The following is a 19,653-nucleotide window of genomic DNA, read 5'->3' as shown; positions in this document are numbered from 1 at the left end:
TCTATCATCAGAATCCCAGTATAAGGTGTTTATCATGGGCCATGAGCTTCCACGGTAAAGCAATTTCTCCCATTTGAACATAGCCACCTATGATAAACACACCCCATGCAGGAGGTAAAATCCTCTATCAGATACCCAAGAAGATACACTCAGATGCTCTTTCTGAACAAATATTTTCCCTTTCTGGAGTTCCAGTGAAGTTCTGAGGACAGAATTTTTTCTGGGGCATGCTGACAGTTTCCATGGGGAGTCCATTTGAGGTAAAGGAGTCTCCATTTCAAGAGTAAAGTGTTTACCAGTTCACCAGTGTTTACAGATGGGTGCTCTGGGCTAGCTACAAATTTAATCAGAGATGGTGTAGCAGCAGAAGCAAGGAATTTGCTATGCATCTGTCCTTGGATTTGGAGACCATTTGATTCCTCTTTTGAGAACCTCATTACACTATTGGGAAGTATTAGAGATGTGGAAGAGGAAGGAGAAGGACCAGAAAGTAAGACCTATGCATCACTTCATAACTCAAGTGGGAGAGGTGGAAGTGTTCTTCTCAGTGCATGGGTGGGAGTTGACAGCGTCTACCCTGTGTCCTACAGATCACAGCTCTCTTCTCCTCCTGAGCTCTGCCTTTAGTCAATGTTGTGTTGATGGTCTCAGAAGCTCCTTTTCGCTTGCTTAATCCTACTGGCAGAGATCCAAATTGCTTAGAAATAACACAGTTATTACATTAGTCATATAACTTGATACCAGCATGGGATTCAAACTATGCAAAAGCTTTTTCCTGTCTGTACTATACAAATGTTGTTTCTGTGATCAGAAGGCAGATACCTTGTTTAGCATAGCAACTTGTGTTGAGAGATAAGAGAGATTAAAATTTTTAATTAATTACCATGCCAGAGATTTGAAATTAGATATAACTGGTTTTGACTAAAAATTAACTGTGATGTGGCTTTCTTCAGGTTATTTGCATTAGAAGGGTAGATTGCTAGTATATTGCAAATTGTTTGCCATCCTTTTCAGTTACAGTGACTTCAGAAACTCAAGTTTTCCTGAAGGCAGAATCTATCAATAGAATATTTTCACATGGTTTCAAATTTCTCCCAGATAACACTTCATACAGTTGATTGGTTTTGGCTTTTTATCAGGATCATGATTTTGCAACTATGATGAATTCTTACTACTACTTTAATTTTTTTCTTGTTTTAAAATTGTGTTAGAACAAGTTCAAGAAAAAAATTACTGATATTTGCTTTTATTATATTCTTCACAAATGGCAGTACTAAAGAAAGGTACTTGAGCAGTAATACTCTAAATGACTCTTACAGGTTTTGAAAATGTTGTATATTTTTAATATGTAAGCATAACAATCTTATATTATTCATAACAAATTTCTTTCAGTGTTTGCCTTTTGTAAACTAAAGCAACTCAATTGGTTGCTTTAATTAATCAAGAGCTTTGTGTAGTATGATGGCTAAAAGGTTGAGTTCTATCTACATTACAACACCTGCCATCGCTATAGCTAGTTTTGGATTAACCTGAATACATAGCCATTTTGTGTTTTAAAGTTACAGCAATAAATGGAAGTCTGGATCCTTTAAACTTGATATTTATACTCTGCCATTAATTGCTGCTGTTAATGGGAAGGACTTGACTATGCAAGCAATAAATATTACAGAAGAAAACTCACTAGTCAGTCTTTTATATGGACAACCTTGACAGTCCAAGACTGTTGGCTCCTTCTTTCCTGAGAGATATAGTTTCTAGCAATATGCAAAAAATTGCCTAATTCCATAGCCATGAGAAGAAATTCAGGGGTGCAGAGATTAAAAAACAGATTAAGATTGAAAAGTGGTATAAATAAGACACCTGTTTTTAAATTGCTGTTGGTAAAATCAGTTGATCCCACTTGCATTTTTTTGAAAAAGTAAATAATCCCTTTACCAAGCAGAATCACATCCTCTTTCTTCTACAGCAGGTTTGTCAAGGCCACAGTCTATGAGTTTGCATGTGTTATGCCTTCTTTCTTGTTTCGTTTTTCTCCTTCCAATTTCCTTCTCACTCAGCATCATTTTGTGTGTTAAACAGAAAAAAAAAAATTATCATCCTCACAGTCAAGGTTGTATCAACATTACAACCATGTTACAGATGATCTCAGATACCTCAAGTGTATCTGGGTATTCTCTGTCCTCTGAGGAAGATCAGCTGTCCTCTCTTTCACTGAATATCCCCATGAAGACTGATTAGCTCAGGCCTTCCTTTGTTTCTTTCTCAAAATCTCCTATTTTAGGTTCTGTGATCTTACTTGTATCTTAAACCTTTTAAAAATAATCATTATATGCAAAAATAATCAGAGCGCTTATTCATTCCAAATTCACATACTTTGCTGGTAGTCTTATTGGTGATAGATGATGGTAAGCTTTCACCCTGATGAACCTATTTTAGAGAAACTAGAGACATGATTTTCCTATATCAACTTAACTTAATTTTTCTTTATATTGAATAGGAATCAGAGATGGATATGTTGGATGGATAGTCCAATCAGAGATGGATATATGCTACATTTATAGCTAGTGAAAAATGCACAAAGGCAGGTACTAAACATGAGAAAACTAATTAATATGTAAAGATTTTTCAAGTAAAATTAGAAAAAGAAATATAAACCAGATCCAAAAAACAATGTAAATGTTATAATCGCTATGTACAAAGTAAAATATGCAATTATTGGATATACTTGTGCGACTATTTTGAGTCTTAGTGTCTTCAGTAATAATATGTTCAAGATACTTCAGTAAGTAATTGTTCATTTACTGTCATTTACAGGGCAATGGATAATCTGTGACATTTTTGTTATGAGAACATAAGTCATGTTTGGTTTTTCACAGAATTACAGAATCATTAAGGTTGGAAAAGACCTTTAAGATCATCATATCTAACCGTCAACCCAACATGCCCACTAAACCATGACCTGAAATGTCACATCCACAGGTTTTTTGAACACTACCAGTGATGGTGACTCCACCACTTCCCTGGGCAGCCTGTTCCAATGTTCGATCACTCTCTCAGTCAAGAAATTTTTCCTAATATCCAATCTAAACCTTCCCTGGTGCAACTTGAGGTCATTTCCTCTCGTCCTATCACTAGTTACCTGGGAGAAGAGACCAACACCCACGTCACCACAACCCCCTTTCAGGTAGTTGTAGAGAGCCATAAGGTCTCCCCTCAGCTTCCTCTTCTCCAGACTGTACAAGCCCAGTTCCCTCAGCCGCTCCTCGTAAGACTTGTGCTCCAGACCCCTCACCAACTTCATTGCCCTTCTCTGGACACACTCCAGCACCACAATATCCTTCTTGTAGTGTGGGGCCCAAAACTGAACACAGTATTCGAGGTGCAGCCTCACCAGTGCTGAGTACAGGGGGACAATCACTCCCCTTTTCCGCCAGGCAGCTCTCCAGCCACTCCTCCCCAAGCCTGGAGCGTTGCATGGGGTTGTTGTGACCGAAGTGCAGGACCTGGCACTTGGCCTTACTAAACCTCACACAGTTGACCTCCGCCCATCGATCCAGCCTGTCCAGATCCCTCTGCAGAGCCCTCCTACCCTCCAGCAGATCAACACTCCCACCCAACTTGGTGTCATCTGCAAACTTACTGAGGGAGCACTCGATCCCCTCATCCAGATCATCAATAAAGATATTGAACAAGACCGGCCCCAGAACCAAGCACTGGGGAACACCGCTTGTGATCGGCCACCAACTGGATTTAACTCCGTTAACCACAACTCTCTGGGCTCAGCTTTCCAGCCAGTTCTTTACCCAGCGAAGAGTGCTAAGCCACGAGCCACCAGTTTCTCGGGGAGAATGCTGCGGGAGACGCTGACAAAGGCTTTACTAAAGTCCAGGTAGACAACATCCACAGCCTTTCCCTCATCCACTAGGCAGGTCACCTGGTCCTAGAAGGAGATGAGGTTGGTCAAGCAGGACCTGCCTTTCATGAACCCGTGCTGTCTGGGCCTGATCCCTTGGTTGTCCTGCACGTGTCCTCTGAGCGGCGTCCAGATGAACCGCTCCATAATCTCTTCATCCTGGTTGGGTGGTCTATAACAGACATCCAGCAGGATATCTGCCTTGTTTGCTTTTCCCCTCATTCTCACCCATAAGCACTCTACTTTGTCATCACAGTCATGGAGTTCTATACAATCAAAACACTCTCTAACATACAAAGCTAAATGTCAGTGGCTTCATTTTGCAGGATACTAAAAGGAGATCAGCTAGTAAATGTACTAAGTCATAGCACAAGGGGCATCCATGCAGTCAGGAGGAACATGCCCAGAGCTCAGCCTGAATGTGATGTGAGACTGACAGGGCTGGGTTCAGTGTCAAAGTGTGAAAAGGCGACATTTAGAGAAAAGTGACACTGGTCAAGTACATTGTATTACTGATCACTTAGTTCTGTATTACTAAGCCCAGAGCTGCAAAATCCACACTTTAACACTTGTTGAGAAATTAAAATATGTTTTTTGTGTCTATGTTGTTGATGAAGTTTGTAGGGGATTGGCAGGAAACGGCAGTTTATCACACCATGAGGTTGTGTTGGCTATTCATAGCTCCATAATTGAGCAGTTGGATATAGCTCAATAATAAAAATATTTATATTTTATTCCTTTCTTTGTTCTTCTGGTATTTCTCATTCTTTGTGATCGTTTGCTGATTTTTCCTGTTTCCTGTTATGGGGTTTCTATAGCGTATATGATAACTCACTGTATTTTTCTTTATTCTTGATACAACACTTTCCTCCACATCTTACTTTATGATTTAGCATAGTACTCACCAATTGGTTTATTGAAGTGTTTGATAAGACCACAGATATGTAAAGCATATAAAGGCCATTTTTATGTTCATGAAGGATGATATTTTAGATCATGTAAGACTAGGTAAATGTGGACTTTGGAGCAAAGTTTATAGGATTTTTTTGTATATTTATTATCTTGTGCATACAGTTGAGTGGATGAGTTTGCGCTTGAACTGCCTCTGCCTCTTGACTGCCTCTGTATCTTCCCATTACAGCTTTTAGATCTTATAACCAATATGGTGGGTATTTTTGCTCTTTCTTGGTACTTATATTGTAACAATATTCTTAATTTTATGTTAGTTTTACAATCCTACACACAGTCATCCTTTAGTTGATTACTGATTCTTTAAGCAGAAGTATCAACATAAGAATAAATGCCTAGGCTTGATAAAACCGAACAACAGCAAAACTCTCTTAACTAAATTTCAATTTCACAGGTACAAGCATTTTATATATTAGGAATAAATGAAGAACCAGTTCTCTTCTTTTGAACTAATTTTGTTTCTAGTATAACTGACATGCTCCACTGCCCACGCTTCCTATGCCAAATGGATTTTCCCTTCAGCTTTTACAGTATTAATAACCACGAGATTAAGTCCAAAATTACACACCTATATTTTTGGGTTTTTGTTACTTTCTGTGTGCCATTTGTGAAGAGTCTGTCCTTTCCTTTGGTTCACCATGCTAACAATTATAATCTAAGGTTACAGATCAGTGATGTTAAGATGAGGAAAATAACTACTGTCACCAAGAGGATGCTCATGATTAGAAGGGAAAGAGTCAGCCAGTGGTTCCCTGCTTTTCCTTTTTAATGTCCTTTTCACAAGGCCTTCTGCTTATTATTTGTTTCTAATTTTTTTCAAAATGTCAGTAAGACTCTTATATGTCATATGTTGAGTTCTGATATCCAAATAAAGACCAGCATTTAACTGCAGTGAGCTTTATTTCAGTACCTTCCCAGAAGAAAGACAACAAACTCTTACTTTGGCTCCTAGTTAAGTTCAAGAACTCACATATGAATGAGAAATTTAAATAAGCTGTATAAAAAGATAGACTCCTTGTTGTTATTTATTAAACTACTAATCCCAATTGCCATTTTCTTTCCAAAGTGTTTAGAGATTTGACTTTTTTTCTGAAATTTATTCTTGGTTCAATTATAATCCAAAAAATAATTCAAGTAGCAGCAATAATCTGTTTCCTCTAAGTGGAATTAGAGCTGAAAAAAAGAGAACCTGGTCTCTGGCTCCCTTGCCATGGGAGAACCTAAATTCAAAAGAACAAAATACATTAATATAGTCAAGTGCTTGGACATGGTTTTAGGAATAAAGCCATATGACACATTTCACATATCCTAGAGGACTGAAGGGAATTGTCATGAAGTTCAGAAATGGACAGTAAGAGCAGCTCCACAGACATCCTTCTCACTCCCAGCATGGACTGGAAGTTGGGCTAAGCATCCTTGGCTAGTTGGCTTTCTTCCCTAACCAGGGTTTGGATTACCCAGCTCCCACACAGTAGCACAGGCTCACTTCAGATCCACCCCGGGGACAAAAGTCACCTTGAATTTTTGCCAATTATTTTTCCAATTTCATATGGAGCCACAAAGGAGAGAGTGAAGGAAAAGATAAAATGGTGTTTTGGGTTTTTTTAATTGTTTTTTAAAGGCTTGGCAATTTGTCTTTTGGAGTAATGAGAGATATGCATACTTAACAGATTAAATTATAGATCTTAGTTTTTGTTTGCTCAGTGGGTGAAGCCATTGGGGCAAATAGAAACTGCAGCACTGCCAAAAGTATTTTTAGTTTTGACAAAGTTACAGCTTAGTTGTAGAGAGATAACTCCGATACTATAGTTTAAAAGAGTTAACTATTTAATCACTTGATTTTGGATTGTAACTCGATTATGGCCATTTTAGTAAAAGGAAACTGCTGCTGCTGTTGTTGATCTGCGAGAGAAATATTGGTTTTACTACTGAACCATGTCATGCAGTGACAACATCAATAAGTCAATATTTCAATTAACATTGGAGAAATCTGTATGAAATATTCCTGTGTTTGCGGACACACCAACACTTCCCCGGTGTGTTATCCCCCACTGCGACATGGCGTGATACTGCTGGATGCAGCGGAGACCACAGCACCGTGTGTGAGCCCAGGGGGACGGGTGCTGCTCCTGGATGGAGCTGCCAGACATCCATGTGGATCAAGTGTTTGCATGCCAAAACGGGTGTGGGGTATGAAAAGTGGAGTCCCATACATACCAAGGAGGCACCATTTATTTCAAGGTGGCACAATAAACATGAAAGCTCATGCCCAATACAACCTTGCTTATCACAGTCTCGGATACAGCTATTTCCAGGGCAGCTTGTCAAACACATTCAGTCTTCACAACATGGATTGCTTGTAAGAAAGCCTGGTTTTTACGTAGCTCACTAAGAGAAAAGACCAATTTTTCAGAAATGGTTGGTATACAGCAAGTCCTGTTCTTGAAATAAAAAAAGAAATGAAGGGTGCTGACTTTTGCAGGTGTGTGTGTAAAAGAAAGTGGAGAAACATGAATTTTGAAAGTAAATAAAAGCTGAGCTCTTCTCAAAATATAGCTGGTTCTATGGACCTGTTTTGTTTTGTTGGTTGGGATTTTTTTAATACTGGCACATAAATTGATACCCAGATTAATAACTGAAATCATTCTTTCCAAAATGCAGTCTTCAGGCTATGTTGCCTACTGGTTAGCAGTGTTATCTCTTCCCCATTGCCTTTTGACAGAAATGTGGATCTTAGCTTCCTAACACCATTCACAGCACAGGGATTTAACACTGCAAGTTTCTTGTACAGTTTCTATTGCTGGATAAAACAGTAGCCATTGAAATAACTTATTGGGTAAGTAAACACAAATATACCTAGTAAACTGTAGAATAAAAGATTTTAGTATTTTATTTTTAAAAAACCAGCACTGTATATTTAACTTTAATTAAACTTTAAAAGTTGGTGCCAAGGTGTATTTTCTGGGACACATAAATGTAATTTGTATTTGACCTTTGGATAGATTCCTGTCATTGCTGGGATTCCAGTGACTGAACTATAGAAGTGACTATATGACCAAAGACCTGTGATTCACTTCTCTCCTGATATCATCCAATATCTATATCAGAATACATGTTCATACTTAACTTCTAGTAGAAACAGTGAAAGCAAAGACTAGTGAAAGCTCCCTTAATAATCTGCAGATCCTGCATTCTGTAAAACTAAAAAATTCTGCTAAATACAGAATTTAAGTTTAAATTATTAATATTTAAAATATATTGATACATTAAGTATATTTACACCTCTAACAGTTTTCTAGTGCTTTATGGTTTTTGTACACTGATTGCTTTATTTACTTTTCCTCTCAATTTGAAAAGAATTAAATAAAATTGAATCCTAAAGATGTGATAGCTAAAACCTTTCCTAGATTAGAAAAACTTGGAACCTTGCAATCTGTGTATGGGGGAGGCTTTTCATATGCAAATGTTCCAACATTTAGCTCTCTTGATAATGCATGGAAAATACATTCAGGTATTTGCAAATGCAAGATTACATGCATGCACCGTATAACTTCACCATACTCCTCTGTGAAAATCAAGACCTCAGTTTCATCCTTAGAGTCGTAGCAGTTGTCTGTGCCGTGCCAGATAATTTCTGCATCCGCACTGCTGTAATACACTGTCACACATGCCAGGACATTTTTCACAGACAACCCACAGACTCGTATGTGAACTGCCTGTGAAGCAATCAGAGACACAGAGAAAGGCAGAACTAAAGCAGGACATACCCAGTTTATGAGACCTGAGTGGAATATTTATATTCTTAATGGACTGGTCTTAATTCACTTGCCCTCCTGTTCCCCACCTACTACACAAGGGGCTGCATCCCTTTCTGGCAACTGAAGTCTATGCCAGTGGCCGTACTAATCCCTACCGCACCCACCCTCACTCGCTGTTCTGCCATGGCAGCGATGCCATTTCAGTTTTGGCTGGCGTCCTAGCAGAAAGAAAATGTGCTGTGCACCATCCATCACGACTGTCCTTGTCAGCGTGTGTCACCAGGGGCAGTGTATCTTGAAGAACCCGTTGAGCCTAAAACTGAGCCAGTGGATTTTGTTTTCCTTTGGGGACAATCCTTCATGCTCAACCATATCACCTGCCTTCCCAAAGCTGCAACACATATCAGAGAAACAAAATGTGCAATTTTTAATTTAGAAAGAACAGCTGGACATTAATTAAGCTATGTAATAACTTGCAGGCATGTTTATTTCGTACATTTTGAAGAGAGGGGTTTATATACATTCAGCATGGGAGCAGGATTTGTGATTTCATAAGTGCGGTAGGTTTGAGCACTGTTTTCATTTAGGAGAGGTGTCAAACATTGAACTAACTATTCGAATGTAAGTAAAACAAAGATGGACCTTTCTGGTTTACTTGCTGCAAACAGAACAACAGTTAGAACAGCCACTCTTTCCAGACAAATCTAAATGAATAACTGTGCTGGAAGAAAACATGAATCCACTCCAAATAGTGGTGCAACCCTCCCACATGAGAACTTGGGAATATCTTGAACTGAGCACTGGCTTTCTGGTGGTTAACTGATGCTCGATCTTGGACACCATCCACTTACATGAGCTGAAGCTGAGAAACATTTCCATGTTCCGGTTCATGATTTTTTTCTATTAATGTCAGTCTTTAGAATTCTTTAAAGTGTGAAAAAAAGAAGGATTTGGGGGGATAACACCAAAATAAAGAACGCAATGTGCACACAGAAAAAGTTAATTGTCATTATTGATCCTGAAGCCATTATGGTCGTGACTCAGTATCTTAGTGAACGACATAAAATGAAGTAATAAATGCGTTTACTACAATTTATTGCTTCCCAATGTTATTTTAATTTCTTTGTGGATCACTGCATAAAAGGCAAATGAGCTGGGAATGGGGGATAGCTGCTGCTAAGACAGCAATACAGTTCTGCATGCAGATAACACAATGCCATGTGCTCAAGCACACAGCCTTTCTCTGTATAACACATTTTCCATAAATACAGCTGCAAACATCACACAACCAGCTGGCATTTCCCACTGTCACTTTTGGAACACCTCCATTATAGGCTGTGACATCCTGAATCCCTGGAAGGCTTTGCTGATGGATGCACTTTTTCCTTTTCCCTAAAATAAAGCAGCTCAGGTTGACAAGTGACCAGGTGAATGAGCAAATGGCAAATGTAAAAGACCATTTGTAAAGGTGTTCGTCCTTCTTATTGGAGTTTACTAGATTCCACCTCAGTAAGTTAAACAAAACAAAAAAAGTTATCTGATTATTTTACCATGTATGACTGAAGAGTGAAGACACTGACCTAAATCTGATTTTACCACAGACTTAAATGGAAGGTTACACTAACACTGAGAGCTTTTGAAGCTTTCATCCAAAGTTGCCTCCTTTCTTACATGAGCAACTTCTTTTATATTTTGGCCTAATTGCTTGAAAAATAGGTGCAAATAATTTACATAGGGAATTATAATGCTTTTAATGGTTGGACTTGATGATCTTAAAGGTCCTTTCCAACCTAGTGATTCTGTGATAAGATTGATAATTAGTGTCGGGCATTACGGTAAAGGATTGTAAGGTTGAGGTTACAGCAGAGTGAAGGTATGCACAGCTAGCTGTAGACTGTTGGACCAATGTGTAACAGGCCAGCATAAATATTTTTAGGGTTTAGTTGTATCTCTGGCTCTACATTCAAGGAAAAAATATGTCATGATGTTAACAGCAGTGTCTGATAAGGAGATGAACATTAGGAAGTGAAGGATTGAGACAGTGTGCTGATGCAATGTTGTATTGAATCACATTCATTTTTATTCAGAAGGATCATTCAGCCCAGTGTTTTTCTCTGGCCATTTTTGTTTGTTGCAATGCAAGATTTAAGCATCTCCTTTTAGACTTAACATTAATTAAAATAGCAGTGGAAAGGCTTTGAAAAGTCTGCCTGCATCTTTCCTTGTACTCCCTTCCTCATTTTAAATGACAGGCATGAGATTAGTGGTTTATGCAGTATGTCCAGAAGATTAATGTTTCCAGGTGAGCTTAGGGAGTTCTTTCATTTGATCAGCCACTGGAATTTCTCATTGCACTGGGTAAAAAAAAAAGAAAATGAAAGAAAGAATCTAACAGTTCTAAAAGCTGCAGGTACTAAGGTTTAAGATAGGCACCAGTCTTCCCTTAGCAGTAATGATAGATAACAATTTCAGATATGACATTTCTGAACATTTCAGGTTCATACCCCTGAATTTTGGGTAAGGGTTAGCAACCTGGGTGAAAAATTTAATCTTGGAGCGGTTTGGTGGGGGGGTATCTGTTTTAACTTCATGACCAAGTTGCAGCAGACACATTATGGCTTCCAATGAGACTCTGTGAGGAAAATAAGGATTCTGGACTCCTTACAGGTCAGATATAAGCCCCAAAAACCTTTGATGAAGAGAATATCCAACTGGTGTTTATTGTCCTGTCTAGCTCTATATATTTCTTCTGCCAATTGCAGTAAATATTAGTTTCTGAAGCCTTTTTACAAATATTTCTGCTGTGTGTTTCTGTGTTGTTTGCTCAAAATAATCACATTCTGAAGAAATAAGCTGGAAATCCTATGGCCCCACAAATTTCTGGGGAAGTTCAGTCAGAGTGGAGGAGTTCTTGGTTCCTATCGTCCCTGAGCCAAACTGACATTTTCTTTGTGGGTAGTAGAAAACTATTGTTTGTACGGCAAAGCTAATGTAGACATAAAATATTGCTGGGAAGCATAGAAGAATGTGGATCCAGTTAACATAAGAGTGTGGTGAATGACCAACTTGAGAGCTTTACTAGCCCTGCGTATTAATATGCATGATAATTTAATGTTTTACTCTTTTAAAATTAAACTGGAAAATTCTTTTTTGTAGTAGTTTTGATATTCAGACTAGATTTTATGAGCTTCAAAATGATTACTTTATTTCTCAATATGATCTTTACCAACCTATTACAATGTTTCCTGTTACTGATTCATGACATACGCAAATTAATATCAGTACACCTTAAAACACTTGCGAGAGAAACTCTGAAGCAGCATGTAAAGTATATTGGCATGCAAGCCCAACTGAAGTAAAGAGCAAAAGTCCAATAAATTGCATTGAGAAGCATGATATTTTCTGTTTAAAGAAAAGGTTTCTGACATGATTCATAAGATTGTGGTTATTACTGATAGGTAAAATGAATAGTGGTTGAAAAAGGGTTTCAGGGGAAGAAGGGCGGGAGGATTATAAGGCCAAAACAGAGCTCGCTTCTTGTTAGGAAACATAGTTTTTATTTAAAAAATACGCCAATATAATATATTGGTAAAAATAACAGAGTGGTTGGACATTTGTGTAGTTAGCAAGGCTAACTGGAGTTCTAGTGACTTCCAGTTCCAGTTAGTACCAGTTAGATACTAACAAAATCAGTATAGGAGAAAAGATAAAACATCATGCTTTAGGACTTAAACCAATCCCAAACTACTTAGCCAACTAAGCACCATGCAGCCGCTCGCTCACCCCCCCAATGAGGGTGGAGAGCCACGGGAACAAGTTGCCTAGAGAAGATGTGGATGCTCCATTATTTTAAGTGTTCAGAGTCAGGTGGGATGGGACTTTGAGCAACCTGATCTAATGGATCATGTCCATGGCAGGGAGGTTGGACTATATGATGTTTAAAGGTCCCTTCCAGCCTAAACCATTCTATGGTATATGTAATGTGGGACAAGAATTTTCATGAAGTTGGCACTGAAAAAATTACCATCTCTCAAGCGAAATGCTGTAATTCTTGTGTTATGCAATTCCAAGATGTATTTGTAGCTTGAAAAGAACATCTTCTATAGGCTCCCTAATCAAGAGAAACCTGGAACATGAAGATCATGGACAGAAAGAGGGTATATAGAAAGGAGAATTGAACAACTGGAAGTAGTTGAGAGTAGTTGTTTGGGACAGGGGCCTTGTTGAAGTGAGGTGAGGCCAAGATGAAAGTTGAGATCACTGTGAAAAGAATAGTGAAGAATAGAGGAAGGATTTCAGGACAATGAATGAGGATAAAATCAGCCGTGTTTTGGAGAGGAATAGTAGTGGGAAGTGGTGGAAGTAGACTTGAGGCTGCAGAGATCCATTCCTGTCTCCCCCACTGGCCTCCTGTTATCTATGGACATAATTTTTCAAGACTCAGTGAAATCCACAACGGGATTCCTCTCTGATCTGTTGTCAGCCTGGATGAAAGCCTCTAGCCTGAGGGAATACCCTTAAGCTCAGACCTACCCTTGAAGGATATTGAAGGATACCCTTTGACAACAAAGTTCAGGGTATCAAAAACGGACATACCCCCCAGTGATGACTGCTATGCCAACAAACGCCAGGGGCAGAAGCAAATACCGTAGCCATCCTTTCAGAGACACACTTTGCCCTCCCACTTCGAAGGTGTCCATCACATCCTCTGCCCCACACCATCCCCTGCTGCCTCTGCCCCATGTCCCTGGGGCTGCTGGGCCCTCCTGCCCAAGCCAGGACAGACACCAGGGCTGCTGCAATGTGCAGAATGAGCTCTGTGCTGGGAGACATCTCTGTGGAAGCCATTTTGCTTGTGCCACCCAGAAAGCCTTGAGAACATTCACTTTTCAAAATTATAAGGAAATGGACTTCAAATGTAAGCAAATTTTGTTAGAATGTCCAAGAAATATGGTTAACAAATGCAGACAAAAGAATGTTGGTAAATTTTGGCAAAATATTGTTATTGTGATGGTTATTTTAGGAAAAATATTTTTTGTTCATGTTTGCATTCATACAGTTGATCATCTGCAGAAAAAATTGTGAGAAAGACAAAGGGATTGGGGCAATGGGGATAATGAACTCTTTTGTACTCTACAGATTTCAATTGTCATGAAAAACTATTGCTTGGAGCATGAAACTAATATTGGTAGGATGGTTAGATAAAAGGCTGTGGGGCAGAGAAAGTAGCCAAGTATTAGAAGAGATTAAAAAAAATGTATTTTGAGGAAGAATTGGAAATTACTGAGGTTCAGGACGTGTTCCCTAGAATAAATCATATTGAAATCTGAAAGAGTTAGATGAGGTCCTTCATACTGTATCCCCCCTACACTGTTTAATGTTACTGCTTCAGGCTAATTGCAATGCTGTGAACCTCAGACATCTAGCCAACATTAAGCTTTGTCTGAGTCTCATGGTAATAACTATCTTTTGTTACCAAAGAAAAGCAGCAGAGTTTGTTGGCTGCTGCCCTGTAATGACTGTGCTTGATCTGAAAGAAGACAGGCACTCTATTTTCTTTTTGTAAACAACATCTTTATTGTGATCAAGAGAAGGCAAAGAAAGAAAGATGCTCCTTGCATACCTCACTGTCTGAAAAAAGCTGTAACTCAAGGACCACTTCTATTTCCCATTAATAGCAGCAATGAGAAGGTACAGTGTGAGCAGGGATTGGGATCATATGATAGTCCCTCCTTGAACTTTTTTTTTGTCTAACTATACTTACATTAACACAGTCATTTTCTTTTCGTGAAGGAAGCAGAAAGTTCCTGATATACTTTTCCATTGCTTTCCTATATCCTCGTAGCAATGTTAATCTTCTGCATGTGCAGAATCAGCCAGTCCGTGTGTTAAACAAGTACATGACAGGGAGAAGTCTTGTTTTCTGGATAGGAAACAGAGCAGTTGAAAAACTGATTAAATTAAAAGGACCTCCTTACAGGAAGACTACACTTGTCTGAATCTATAGTTTGGCTTTGGTGATGTGAAGTGCTTGTATGACAGCTTCATGGCTGCCATGGCACAAACTGAACTACAGGTTCTCATAATTATCACCCAAACTCCTGCATCTCTTACAGCTGGTCTGCAGATAAGTGGCTATGGCCAGGTAGTCCCCTAGAATGAAGTCTGAAACTCTTGCATCTGCAAAAAAGCAGCCTGGATCTTCCCATAGAGGAACCCACAAGCCCAGCGCTGAGGAGGAGTGGGGACGTTTACCACCAATAGGTCTTGCTTCCCATAGGAAGCTCTTCACAAGACATGTCCTTTTCTCCATGATGTCCCTTTCCCTGCAGCCCACTCCAGCCTTCCTCCAGAATGACTCCTTCCCCATCACAGTACTTGATCTGCAGGTATTCAAGTGCCAACAGAGAAGCAGGTTGGGAAGCCTCAGTCACAGCCTCTGCAATCTGAGAGGAGCCCATGGGCAGTCTTCAAGAGGCCATAGAATTGGTTAGCACGCTCCCCCTCCCTGGGCAGGATGGGCAGGCCATGGACCACTGCCGGTCACATACCTAAAGGGCCAGGAAGACCTGCCCAGTGACTGTGCTGTTACTTGGGGCAGGAGGTGTAGGGATGACAGCAAGAAGACAAAAACTAAGGCAGGCCAATGCTCCACATCAGCTGTGAAGCACATCAGCATCTGTTGCGCAGCTAAGGGAGAGACTGCTGTCTTCGGGACCCTGAAGGGATGGTTTATGACGGGTGTATAGACAGGACAGGATTTCCCCTTTTAGTCGTCACCTGTCCTCACACCAATCCAGTTCCCTGGGGAATAGAAAGAGACTTTCCAGCAAGGAAACGCCTGACACTTCTGTTACTCAATGGTGTTAAGAATGATAGCTTATATAATCCTATAGCCTCATTTCATTTTAGCAGTATTTAATGAAAGAAGAGATGGTTGAACAAAGCAATTTCATACACTATTCAACAAGCAGCTCTTTCTGTATGAAGCATTAACAATAGCTGTCATCTTTGTACAAAAAAAGGCTTCCAATTACTTCAATGCTAAGAGAAAATCCAAATGCAGCTGAGAGCCCCACAAGCAAATTATTTTTAATACCATTATGGAAAAGGAAAATGTGTGACCCAGACCTTCATCTAATATTTTACCAGCCTTGAAAGTTAATTTGAGTTTGTGTTCAATTTTCTCAGAAGTTTCTTCTTTACAGCTGTGCAATTTGGGCACAGAATTGAACAGAGCTGAGAAGTGTCCTTTCCTCTCCGTGTTTTTCACATTTCAGTGCTAGAGATGGGAAAAGGGAGGAGATAACATGTAATTAATGTAACATAAAAAGAAAAAAGGAAGTCTGTGATGTAAAAAATGTCATGTGACTTCATTAAAATACTTTTAGTATGCAGCAGGGAGATTTATAGGACTGGTAAATGGAACAGTATAAAAGAAAGATTAGCTTTAGGTTTGCTGGTGTTCACTTATGCTATAAATCACATGACTAGAGGCTGTCTCTATTTTGCATCTACCTCTTGGTTTTTCTCTTCTGTCCCATATACTTTGGGTCATCTCAAAAAGGAGAAAATGCATCCTGATCTCCCTATATCCATATCTCTGTCTGGATACAGATTGTACATTCATTGTGTGAATTCTTTCTCTGTATGGCAGTTTTAATCACTATTTCTTCCATTAAAGGTTGGTCTAAATCAGAGCTGGTCTGGAAGTACACAATGACACCCTTTTTCATCCAAAATTTTAAGCCAAGCAGCTGTGGGATTTTTCAAGGAATGTCTCTGCAATGTTTCAGCAACAATTCACAAGAATGGGTGGAAGAACATCTGAAGAAACATGTCTTAGAAAATCAGCTGTTGAGCTACAGAGGCCCTTAGAGTTTTCTTAGCTCCAGGTCGTAGTTCCCAGTCTTTCTAACATGGAGCCCACACTCAGAAGTCACATCAGTAATAGTTAATTATATGTACTTGGAACCGTTCTCTTTCACTGGATCTTACCCTGCAAAGCAGAGTGGCCACAGCTAAAGTGCCAATCAGCAATGGTCCCTAGTTCACATCAATTCTCTACCTATGTCTAGAGATTGCACGGGAGAGTACTTGTTAACTGAGGCTAAGAGTCATCCCAGAAACCATTCTAACAGAGCTTTGGAAGGAGACTATTTAATTTTATAGTATAGATGTAACCTGAGAAACAGGTCCTGGATTTGCAGCAGAAAGCCTCTAAGTCCCAGTTTTCATGGATTGAACTAGTGCCTGTTGAAGCTTCTAGTTTATGACATTTGTTTTTGTGAACCAAAATGACTGATTGGTTTTGGGTTTGTTTGGGTTTTTTTCCAATAAAACTTTTTAAAGAATCTGAAGGGCGGGTATACTGAGAAGTACAGAAATACTTCTAGAGTACAAATACTCTTTAGGTGTCATTGCTCTTACACTTACAAAGCTTGTTTAAAGGCAACTGCTGTCTTCAGGACCAGATCCTCAGATTGCTTTGGCAGCAAAACAATGAGCAAAGCCTCAAGGCTAACTGATGTTGCCTCTCCACAAATGGGATGCTCATGCACCAGAGTCTCATTGGTCATTATTCTACTGCCTAGAGGAAGTAGACATGGCAGCAGTAGGAAATGGTGATAGGAGAAAGGCAGATCATGCCCTGTTAAGTTGCTCCTTCAGACAAAATTGTGTAGCCACTGAATAAAATCACTGCTCTCTCTAAATGGTTTGTATATTTTTTTAAAGTCAAATTTTTTCTTGCTAATTACTAGACATTTTTCAGTATAACTAGAAATAAAAATACCATGTTCAAAATTAGATATGTTCTGCTGACACAAAACCTTGGAGGTAATCTAGATCTCATGCCTTAACTAACCTCTACTGTGCTAACAGGGTTAGATAGAAGATGCATTTCTTTTAATAAAGTAATCTCATTTGATTTTGAATGCAGAGAGAGAGCAGGCTGCTGCATTATAATGTGCTGTTGTCTGCACAGTCACGTTTCAATTCATAATGATTCCTTAATATTTTGAATTCCAGTGTTGAAGTTATCTTAAAGTTGAAGTCTAAGTGAATATTTATAGTATATGAGCAGAGAAAATAATGTGAGTGTCACTGAGCTGTTCCATTCCCACATAGCAGCAATGTGAATGTCTGTGTCCTTTTGTCAAGTTGTCTGGTTCATATTCATGTACAGTTGCAGTAGTTAATTTTACAGCATAAGGAGTGATACCTCTCTGCATTCCTTGGGGTGGAATCATTAGCACAGGTAAGTCTCTGTGCTGCAGCCAACAAATTTATTTGACACACAGTTTATGACCTAGTAGATGTAAATGTCTGCTGTGAAACTAATGATGGATGAAGCAAGAGAACAAGTTATCTCACTAGATTTCCAGTTGGGCTAGAAATAATCTATCCTGTGAAATGTTGACAAGTTCACTTCTAATCTTAGTTAGAAAATTGAGGTTAGAGTAGATAGTGCTGAAAAATAATGGGGTGAAAACCTGTTCTAACTTTTCAAACCATTTCCTATATCCATTCTTAACTTACTACAAGGTGCTTCGGGAGTTGCAGAGCTATTCAATCACTTTCATATTAACAAAAAAGCCCCACGAGCATGGATTTTCTATGAAGCATTTCCTGTGTTAAAGAGAAATTCTGGCTATTACTGTCTGTATCGCATAGTTCACTGTTTTCTCGTAGTACATTTAGAGATTTAGTTAAGTGCAAGTGACTTTTAACTGATTCTGAACAGTTTTACAGCTGTGTTTTCTTACAGCATTACCTTTCTGGCAGTATCTGATTAAAATAAAAAGAACACATAACAAACAGCCCTTAGTCTTCTACACTACTTGTCTGTGTTAAAAGTGGGTGTTGTAGAGATGCAAATGTAGGTCTACAAGAATAATCATTAATATAGTATTGGTCTGTTCTGGAAGGATGTGGAAAAGTTTATAAAGTCCTTTAATGTTCATATGCCTAAGAATAGTGATCTGGGCTGTAACTCTGAATGAGAAGCAGATGAAAGACACGAAAAATATGTGAAGATGAATCCCACAGCCTCAGGTATTTCCCAAGAACAGATTATAATCTACTTTTTTTCCTAAAATCTGACCTAACCATAGTAGGAGATGGTGAAAGTCAATACAGTCTATGACCTTAAAGATGACATATTAAAATAGCATGAAAAGGTCTAATTATTGTAAAGGTCACAGGATAAAAATTTCATTCCAATTCTGTTATTTCCAGGAGCCAATGTAAATGCAGCACAGCTATCAAAATTCCTCAGAGGCTTTCAGAAATGTCTGATGTTTACTTTGTTGGGTCAACATTCATAGAATTTATATTTCTTTAAATAAGGGAATCGTAGCTGAATTTTTAACAATCATGGAAAAGGAAGATTAATATATATTTTATAAAGCACTTGCTTAAAATTAAGGGCAGGAAAGCATTTCAAGGAGGTATGAAAACTGTCTCCAATATTCATCCAACTTCAGAGAGATAAGTAAAACAAGAAATTTAATATTTTATGGACAACTATGATTTAAGAGTAATACAGCTCCTACAAAAGGAACTACAGTCAGAGTTATTCCAAAATGTTTTATATGGAGAAAATTTTACAAAAAAGTATATTTTATATGAAATATTTCTACACAAAAACTTTTAATTTCAGGACCTTGTATAATTTTAAATAAGTGTTGGTTCAGCTCAAAATATCAAATATAAATGGAAAATATGATTAAAGGTATTTTAAAAGTTTGAAGCATGGAATTTCCAATGCAAAAAAAAAACTTTTCTGCCAAAGAATCTGATGGACTCACATTTTCAATGTTTCTGATTGTTAAAAAAAGTCAGATGGATTATTTTTTCCACTTGGTGTGAAATAAAAGTATCCAGTCCATCAGTCTCAGGCTTTTACTGCAGATTTTGAGGTCAAGAATAGCTTAAATAAAAATGTCTGGGCTTTTAGCATCACTGCACGGACAGTGATGCTTCCTTATTCCACACCTCAGCTTTCTTCTC

General features: G+C 38.6%; 1 protein-coding gene across 1 annotated transcript in view; it reads left to right on the top strand.

Moving 5' to 3' along the window:
- RALYL (RALY RNA binding protein like) overlaps positions 1-19,653 on the top strand; it is a gene marked incomplete at its 5' end in the record, with an annotated part of 189,927 nt that overhangs the window by 110,461 nt on the left and 59,813 nt on the right. The window lies entirely within an intron of this gene.

The sequence above is a fragment of the Phaethon aethereus genome (assembly GCF_964289735.1).
Source record: "Phaethon aethereus genome assembly, chromosome: 2".
Classification (NCBI taxonomy): Eukaryota; Metazoa; Chordata; class Aves; order Phaethontiformes; family Phaethontidae; genus Phaethon; species Phaethon aethereus.
This window is presented reverse-complemented; position numbering and strand designations above follow the sequence as displayed.